Source organism: Sturnira hondurensis, unplaced genomic scaffold, assembly GCF_014824575.4.
Source record: "Sturnira hondurensis isolate 20B ecotype Veracruz unplaced genomic scaffold, ASM1482457v3 Scaffold0018728, whole genome shotgun sequence".
Classification (NCBI taxonomy): Eukaryota; Metazoa; Chordata; class Mammalia; order Chiroptera; family Phyllostomidae; genus Sturnira; species Sturnira hondurensis.
Window position 1 is genome coordinate 2244278 of NW_028091359.1, and position 10289 is coordinate 2254566.

Here is a 10289-nt window from a genome sequence, read left to right on the forward strand (position 1 = left end):
TTACTTCCTTTAAACAAATTTTTAAAAACATACATTTAAAAATAATGTTTCCTTTTTAAAAATTGTAGTAAGTATGCATAACATAAAATGTACTATTTTAACCATTTTTAATGCATAATGCGCCTGCATTAAATACATTAACAGTGTGATGCAGCCATCACCATTGTCCATTACTAAAACTTTTTCATCATCCCAAACAAAAACTTTTTGCCCATTAAACAATAGTTTCCCATTTTCCCCTCTCCCCAGGCCCTGATAACCTCTAATGAGTTCCTCTATTCCACTTATATGGTAATCTCATATAAGTGGGATTATATAATCCTTTTGTAGTTGTCCTTTTGTATTGGGCTTATTTCATTTAGCATGTTTTCTTATCTTTTTCCTTTTTCTATTCTCTCCTTTATTTTTTTTAATAAAAGATGCATTGAGCCATATCTAGCCAGAAAAAGGACCAGGACTTGGGGCATGCAGTGTGAATCACCAGCAGCAGAACTAGATGGGGAAGACAACATGCCCCATTTTGGATATGTTTTCAGGGCTCATCCATGTTGTATCATGTGTCAGAATTTTACTCCTTTTTCAAGCCTTAATAATATTCTACTTTATGTATGTACTACATTTGTTTACCTGTTCATCTGTCATTGGCCATTTGGATTGTTTCCACCTTTTGGAAATTGTGAATAATGCTGCTGAGAACATAGGTGTATAGCCCTGACTGGTGTGGCTTAGTGGGTTGGGCATTGTTCCACAAACCAAAAGATTGCTGGTTCTATTCCCAGTCAGGGCACATGCCTGGGTTGCAGGTCAGGGCCTTAGTTGGGGATGTGCAAGAGGCAACCAATTGATGTTTCTCTCTTCCATCAATGTTTCTCTTCCTCTCTTCTTCCCTTCCCCTCTCTCTAAAAATAAATTTAAAAAATCTTTTTTTAAAAAAGAAAACACAGGTGTACAAACATCTGTTTGAGTCCCTGCTTCAATGCTGGGTATATACCTAGAATTGCTGGATCATAAGGCGATTCTACATTAGCATTTTGAGGAACTGTATAACAGTTTTTCACTTACTTTTTACCATTTTATATTCCTACCAGCAGTGCACAAAGGTTCCAATTTCCCTACATCTTCACTAACACATATTTTCCATTTTTTAATAACATGTATCCTGATGGTTGTGAAGTGGAATTAAAATATTTTTATGTTTCCCTGGATGGGTAGCTCAGTTGGTGAGAGCATTTTCCTGATATGCCAAGGTTGTGGTTTGCACTCCTGTCAGGGCACGTACAGGAAGCAACCAGAGAATGCATCAAAACAGCAAATCAATCTCTCTCTGTTTCTCTTTCTCAAATCAATAAATAACAATTAATTTTTTTTTGTTTCACAAAAATTCACATTAGCCCAATAAGAAGAGAAAATATTAATATAGTCAATGTGCAAATTCCAACTTAATTTATAGGTGTTTCCTCACCTGTTCAAATGGATGAATGTTTGAGGATGTTTATACATCTTGTTATACATGGTAAAATACCAGTTGTAAAATATGAACAGCAACCCTTCCCCTGCATTGAAGGAGCCGATAGAATGTTCTATGCCCATTTGTTTTAAGTGAGAGGACACAGAAGAGGAAAACAAGGAGCCTTTTCTTTGTTTTTGTGTTTCAGAAGTCCAGGCTTTGAAGGGAAACAGAAAGAACTCTTATGCATAGAAAATGCAGTAGATTTGATGAATAGAGCTCCACCCCTTTCACCAGCCAGTTTCTCTGGAAAGGAGAAAGGAAGAAGGGGGAAAGCCCCAAGTAGAAAGTATAGGGATGTATAGAGTCCAGAAAGGCGGGATGAAAACTGTGATCAGCTGCCTGATAGGCCCAGGCAGATGGGCCTTTGACAACATCACAGGGCCCCCCAGGATGATATGGGAGTAGTAGAATGTCTGTCTTTAATTACCTGGGGTTAATAAGCATCTGTGAAGTGTTCTGAGCAGCCTAAGAGTTGCTCAGAATGACAGAATCATTTCTGTGTGCCTAAAAGCCTTATAGCCTCCCAGAAATGGCTGTTGACAGCCTACCACAGGGACTGACAATTCCAATGGACCAGAAAGTGCCTTTAAGGGAGTAGAGAGAAACCTGTCTCAGGAACAAACTTGACATCCAAAGGAGGAAAAGCACAGCAATGATGGGCATGGACTAATTTTGGTCCTTGGACCACTTGACTCAATATTCAAATTCCAGGGATAGAGAGTCTGATTGGCTAGATTGTGCTGGGAGGAAAAGGGTGTATAATTGACTGTCCACCAAGATTATATCCAATATAAAAGGGGTAGTTGCCCAAGGAAAAAAATCAGGTGGTATTACCAAAAAATAAGGTCAGGGATGTCTGGCAAACAAAAGCTACAGATGTCTCCCAAGGCTGAATTCACCAAGTTTATTTACTGGGTCAGAAATAAAATTTAAAAAAATCAACTTTACTAAAGCATAACTTATATACAATAAAAATTGTACATTTTACGTGTACAGGTTGATGACTTTGGACAAATGTACACATGTATGTAACTACTCCCCCAATTAAGGTGTACATTTCCGTTTCCCTAGAAGTTCCCTGATGCCCCTGCATAGTCGGTCTCCCCACCTGCCCTATGCCAGGCAACCGCTGATGTGATTTCTAGTATTACTGATTATTATTGTTGGTTTTAGAACTTCATATAAATGGAATAATCTAATATTTTTTAATATTTCATTTTATTTCCTATTAGCTTCTTAGCTATACCTCTTTATTATTTTTTTCTGTTTTTTTTATAGGGCTGGTAATATCTATTCTTAACTTACCAAAATCTACTTAAGATTCAGTACTCTGTATCTCTTCCCATTTCCCACGTTCTACTTAACCCTTAACCTTACTTATCTCACACTTCCTGCTTCACAATGAAATAACTTGCCAGCAAATAAGAATTTACAAATAAATTCACTTGCCCTCCTGTTCTTTGTTGTCATATGTTTTCCTTCTAGAATACATCTATTGTCAGCCTCTCCTTACTTTTTTGTTTTACATGGTCATTGTCTTTTAAGTAAAGTGTAGGGAAAAAGAAAACTATCTTTTATGTTTTCCTGCTTACATCTTCTGATGCTCTTGTCTTCCTTCTTGAAGATCTAAGTACTTGGAAAGATAAATCATTTTGGGGGCTAAACTTCTAAGTATTTTATACTCTATTAATTCACATTCCTGCCAGTAGTGGCAGTGATTTTCCTAAATAAAAATCAGAGCAAGTTAGGAAATAAAATGGAAGGAATGATTATAAGAACAATAAAAGCTAACTACTGAAGAATAAAGTTCGTAAGAAATGTGAAAGTCCGAGACTTCTGCCAAGATGGAGGCATAGGTGGAAGCACTGTGCCTTCTCCCACAACCAAGTTTAAAGACAACAAAGTTTTAGTAAACAAAAAAGCAGCCAAAACACAGAAAATTGAACTATACGGAAGTCTGACAACAACGAACCATTCAGCCAGACAGGTTAGAGGGGTGGAGCCAGCAGTGGAACAGGGTCGGGCAGGAAAGATCCCCTGATGTAGAGGCACAGGCAGCCGTGGGCGGATCCCAGGTGTGCGGTAGCAACGGGCAGATCCAGTGAGGGTGTAAGGTGGCAGGCTGATCGAGGTCACACATTCGCATGCAGATAAACCAGCGGGGGAGCGAGCAGTGAGACGAACCACGCAGGCCCCAGCGGCGGGAAGCAGCAGAGGGGACCGCCATTGCCCCTCTTTGACCCTACCCCCACATACAGCATCACAACCCAGAGACTGAGTTGCTCCACCCTGGTGAACACCTAGGGCTCTGCTCCTCATATGTAACAGGCACAAAGAGACCAAAACATGGCTCAAGAAGAACTCAAAGTCCCAGAGCCGATAACTCTAAGTGACTAAGAAATAGTGAACCTCTCAGATGCACAGTTCAAAATACTAGTGATCAGGATGCTCACAGAACTGGTTGATTGTAGTCACAAATTAGAGGAACAAATGAAAGCTAAACTAATTAAAATGAAGGGAAATGCATAGGAAACCAATAGTGATGGAAAGGAAACTTGGACTCAAATCAAGAGAGTGGACCAGAAAGAAGAAAAAAAATGACCAAACAAAAAAATATGAAGAAACAAGACTTCGAAAAAAATGAGGAGAGGCTTAGGAACCTCCAGGACATCTTTAAACGCTCCAACATCCAAATTATAGGGGTACCAGAAGGGGAAGAGGAACAGCCACGAGTGGAACACTTATTTGAACAAATAATAAAGGAGAACTTCCCCAATCTGGCAAAGGAAATAGACTTCCAGGAAATCCAGAAAACTCAGAGTCTCAAAGAAGTTGGATCCAAGAAGGAACACACCAAGGCACATCATAATTACATTAGCCAAATTAAAATGAAGGAGAGAGTTCCAGAGGCAGCAAGAGAGAAGAGAACAGTCACCTACAAAGGAATTCCCATCAGACTGTCAGCAGATTTCTCAAAAGAGACCTTACAGGCAAGAAGGAGCTGGAAAGAAGTATTCCAAGTCATGAAATCCAAAGACCTACACTCAAGATTGCTTTATCCAGCAAAGCTTTCATGTAGAATGCCTCTCAGATAACGTCAAATTCAAGGAGTTCATCATCACCAAGTGCTTATTGTATGAAATGTTAAGGGGACTTATCTAAGGGAAAGATAAAAAATAGGAACAGTGAAAGGACAGCAAACTCACAGTGATTAACAACCACACCTAAAACAAAAGCAAACTAAGAGAACAGCTAGATCGGGAGCAGAACCATAGAAATGAAGATCACATGGAGGGTTAGCAACAGGGGAGTGGGAGGAGGAGAAGGGGAGAGAAGGTACAGAGAATAAGTACCATAGATGGTAGGTAGAAAATAGGGGGAGGGCAAGAATAGTAGGGGAAATATAGAATCTAAAGAATTTGAGACACGTGGACATAAACTAAAGGGGGGAAATGATGGGGGAGGGTGTGTGCAGGGTGGAGGGAAATGAAGGGGCGGAATAGAACAATTGTAATGGCACAATCAATAAAATATATTTTAAAAAAAAGAAATGTGAAAGACCAATGTGAGAAAAGCCATAAACCAATGAAGGTATGTAAAAGAGGCTTTTAATGCAAGGGAGGACATGCTTTGTTCCCGGAGAGAAAGACAGTGCTATGTAAGTGTGATTTTTACTTTATTCCCAATAGTTCATGTCAGTTTGATGGTCAATGCAACATATAGCTGCATTTTTTAATTAATCTTTAAAAAAATATATGGTTTATATATTAATAACTGGTTTATCTTATTTTATTCCAACCATCATGATTTACGTTTTCCAGTCATTGCACATTCTTGTTGCCTTTCTTTTCTCTGTTTCTGATGTCGGTTAGATAGATTCTTTAAAAAATCTGTTGTTTTTAGGTGTGCCAAGACAAAAAAAATGTCTCAAATAGAAGAACAGATCAAAGCTCCTGAACAAATACAACTAAGCGACGAAGAGATAACCAACCTATCAGATGCACAGTTCAAAACAATGGTAATCGGGAAGCTCACAGAATTGGTTGAATTTGGTTGCAAATTAGATGAAAAAATGAAGGCTATGCAGAGTGAGATAGAGGAAAATGTACAGGGATCCAACAGTGATGGGAAGGAAACTGGGACTCAGATCAACAGTGTGGACCAGAAAGAAGAAAGAAACATTCAACCAGAACAGAATAGAGAAACAAGAATTCAAAAAAATGAGGGGAGGCTTAGGAACCTACAGGACATCTTTAAATGTTCCAACATCTGGCATCCATAGGGGTGCTTCAAGGAGAAGAGGAAGAGCAATAAATACAAAACTTATTTGAACAAATAATGGAGAACTTCCCCAATCTGGCAAAGGAAACAGACTTCCAGGTGGTCCAGGAAGCTCAGAGAGTCCCAAAGAAGTTGGACCCAAGGAGGAACACACCAAGGCCCATCATAATTACATTAGCCAAGATTAAAATGAAGGAGAGAATCCTAGAAGCAGCAAGAGATAAGGGGACAGTCACCTACAAAGGAGTTCCCATCAGGCTGTCAGCAGGTTTCTCAAAAGAGACCTTACAGGCAAGAAGGGGCTGGAAAGAAGTATTCCAAGTCATGAAATCCAAAGACCTACAGCCAAGATTGCTTTATCCAGCAAAGTTTTCATGTAGAATGGAAGGGTAGATAAAGTGCTTCTCAGATAAGATCAAATTCAGGGAGTTCATCATCACCAAGCCCTGATTATATGAAATGTTAAAGGGACTTATCTAAGAAAAAGAAGATGAAAAATAGGAACAGTGAAAGGACAGCAAACTGACAGTTACCAACCACACCTAAAACAAAAGCAAACCAAGAGGACAGCTAGATCAGGAGTGGAACCATAGAAATGAAGAACACATAGAGGGTTAGCAACGGGAGTGGGAGGAGGAGAAGGTACAGAAAATAGCATGGACAGTAGGTAGAAAATAGATAGGGGGGAGGGCAAGAATAGTAGGGGAAATACAGAATCTAAAGAACTTGAGACACGTGGTCATAAACTAAAGGGGGGTATGGTGGGGGAGGGATGTGCAGGGTGGAGGAGAAGGGGGGGAATAGAACAACAACTGTAATGGTATAATCAATAAAATATATTAAGAAAAAGAAGATAAATATGAACAGGAAAATGACAGCAAACTCAGTTATTAACAACCACACCTGAAACAAAAACAAACTAAGCAAACAACTAGCTACTAGAACCGGAACAGAACCACAGAAATGGAGATCACATGGAGGGTTAGCAATAGGGGAGTGGGGGGAAGAGAGGGGTAAAGGTACAGAGAATAAATAGCATAGATGGTAGGTAGAAAATAGGAGGAGGTTAAGAATAGTATAGGAAATGTAGAAACCAAAAAAACGTATATGTATGACCCATGGATATGAACTAAAGATGGGGGGATGTTAGTGGGAAGGGGTGTACAGGGTGGAGGGGAATAAAGAGGGGTGGGAAATGGGACAACTGTAATAGCATAATTGATAAAATGTATTATTTAAAAATCTGTTGTTTTTGAAGTACTGCATCCCATTTTCATTGTTGTAATGGCAAACTTTACCTTTTATAAAATAATTACTTTTTTCATTTTTTAAAATAATTTTTTATTTTTACATTATACTTGCCATACAGTATTACATTAGTTTCAGGTATATAACCCAGTTATTAGACATTGATATAACTTACCAAGTCATGATCCTGATAATCTAGTACCCATCTAACACTGTACATAGTTATTACAATAATATTTGCTATATTTCCTGTGTTGTACATTTCATCCCCATGACTATTTTGCAACAGCCAGTCTCTCTTTCTCCGTTCCTGTCTCTCTGAAATCAATCAATGAAAAAAATTTTTAATGGCACGTTGGTAGCAGGCCTCCAAGATGCCCTGCAGTAATCCTGGCCTCCACACATTTACATCTCTGAGATTGTGATATATATTTTAGTCTTTGTCCCCAGCCCCTGGCCAGAGCTTTTAAAACCAGTAAAGGTGCTACGAACATGCTTTTGTTTTTATGTTTGGTCTTTAACCTTGATTCTCACCACAGGCTCCTAAATTCCTTGGAATTTTCTGGGTGATAGAAGCATTTTCTGTCCTAATGAGATGGCTTTGGATGTTCTCCTGGATAGACCAAACTTCAATTACAAGCTTGGAACTTTCAGCCACACCCCTGCCCGAGAAACCAGCAGAGACTGGAGTTTGAGTTAGTCATTAATGATCAATTGTGCCTACATGATGAAGCCTCCAAAAAAAATATCCCTAAACTATAGGGTTCAGGGAATTTCCAATTTAGTGAACACATCACATGATGGGAGGGTGGCACGTCCCAACTCTAAGGGGACAGAAGCTCCTGGGGTTGGAAAGGAAGGGGTCACCTCTACTTCACTGTTGGTCTGTTGGTCCACTGGATGAGTGGGCAGGTAGAGACCTGAAACCTGGTGCCCGTGGTTACGTTAGGCTCTATTTCTTGGGACAAGTAGTTTGAAAGGTGGGGTGTTGGCTTATTGTAATACAGGTACTGATACCAGGATATATTTCTAAAGTATAAATACATTATGGCACTAACAAGTGATTCATCAGTGCCTAAATCATAAAGTCTGTGCTTCCCAATGTGGCTTTTAAAACTCTTCACAATCTAATCCAAACCTCTATTTCCACCTCTTTCATTATTCCAAGCCTACCTCCTATCCCAGTGCCCTATTTCTTGAAATCTGGTCTTAAACTAAGCCAAAAAACTGACCCTTGTCTCATCAGGCAACATGTGATGAGTTGTGCTTCCCACGCTCTTGACACATGCATAGTGGAAACGCATATTTACCCTGAATTACTCAGAATGTATCCTGCCTGGGCTTGTCAGGTGGCTCGATATAAATTTGATTCCTATCCACTGAACTCTAGTTACTAACTCATTAGCTTAATTATCTTTTTCATTTTTGGGGGCCAGATCTCTGTCCTTTAAGACTTTACTCTTTAAATTATAAAAATCAGTGGAATATGGAAAAGAGGAAAAATACTAATTTTTTAAAAAGAAATGCTGTTATTTCAAAAACAATAAGTACCTAAATGTATAAACTATTATAGCCCCCCATCCTTCCCTCATCGCACTCCCCAGAAATAGCTGTTGTTAAGCACAGTAAGTATGCCTTTGGACGTTTTATGTAAGCAGTGGAAACTCTCATTGCTGGTGGGAATGTAGATTGCCATAATCATTTTTTTAATGACACATTTTAGTTATTTTTTTATTTTATTGTATTTTTGTATTGTATTTGTATTTATTATATTTTTATTACCATTAAGCATTAAGTCCCCTTATACCTCCCTCCCACCTGTCCAAGCATAGTCATTTCAGAAAACTGTTTGGCAGCATTTACTAAAAGAATATACGCATAGAAATACAGTAGTTTTACTCTTAGGTATATACCCAACAAAATGTAGACACATGTGAACTAAAAATATATATAAAAGGAATATTCATAGATCATTATTCATAATAAACCTAAACTAGAAAAAACCTAGCTGTAGAATGGATAAATAAACTTTGGTATATTCAATAAAAATGCCAGATAGTAACAGGAATTAACAAACTATAGTAACGTACAATGTGAATATATCTCACAAATGATGATCAAAGAAGCCAGACAGAATAGAAAATATACTGTATGAATATATTTATTTAAAGTTCAAAACAGCCAAACCAACCTATAGTGATAAAAATCAGGAAATGGATTCCTCGGGAGGGCACTAGGAGAGTGCGTGAGGGAGCCCCGTGGCTGTTAATGGATGTAATTGCTTTGTGATAATTTATTAAGTTGAACATTAATGCAGTAAAATGATATCGATCTCATTATTTTTAATGTCTCCAGAGTCTTCCATTAGATGAATGTTTACCATTTTATTTAACTGTTTCCATTTTGTTTGGATGTTTACATTGAACTTAGGTTTTTATTCCTATTATAATGCTATAATGAACAACCATGTCTTTTTCCATTTGTGTGAATATATCTAAGATACATTTCTAGTAGAGATACTGATGCTTTAAAAGGAATACACATTGTAAGGATTAATGGCCATTGTCATATAACATAAACTGTACCAATTTGCATTTTCACCGACAGGATGTGATTACTTAATTTCTGTAACCTGGAAATTCACTGGGTGTAACTATGTCTTTCATTTGCTGCCTCTCCAGTAGGTGAAGACTTTTTCTCACTGCTGCATTCATTTATTCTTTTAAGTTACTTATGAAGCTGTGGTTCGGTGGCTCAGCTGGTTAGGGTGTCCTCCAGATACAAGATGGTGGATTTGATTTCATGTCAGGGCACATACAAGAATCAGCCAATGAATGCATCTCTCTCTCTCTCTACCCCCCCCCCCCGTCTTCTTCTCTGTCTCTAAAATAAATAAATAATTAATTAATTTAAAAAATAAATTGCTAGTGAAGTTGAATTTTTTTCATGTTATTAGCCATTTATTTATGATTTATGAGCTGCCTATTTAGATTTTTATCCTTCCCTGCCCCCAACCAGGGAATACCTTCTAATAATATATCTTAAGAATACTAACCCTTCGCCCTGACTGGTGCATCTCAGGTGGTTGGTTGTCATCCTGCAAAGTGAAGGGCTGCTGGTTTGATTCCTGGCCAGGGCTCATGACTGGGTTGGGGGCTTGGTCCCCAATCAGTCGGGGCACATATGAGAAGCAGCTGGTCAATGTTTCCCTCTCCTTCTCTCTCTCTCTAAAAATAAATAAAGTTTTTTA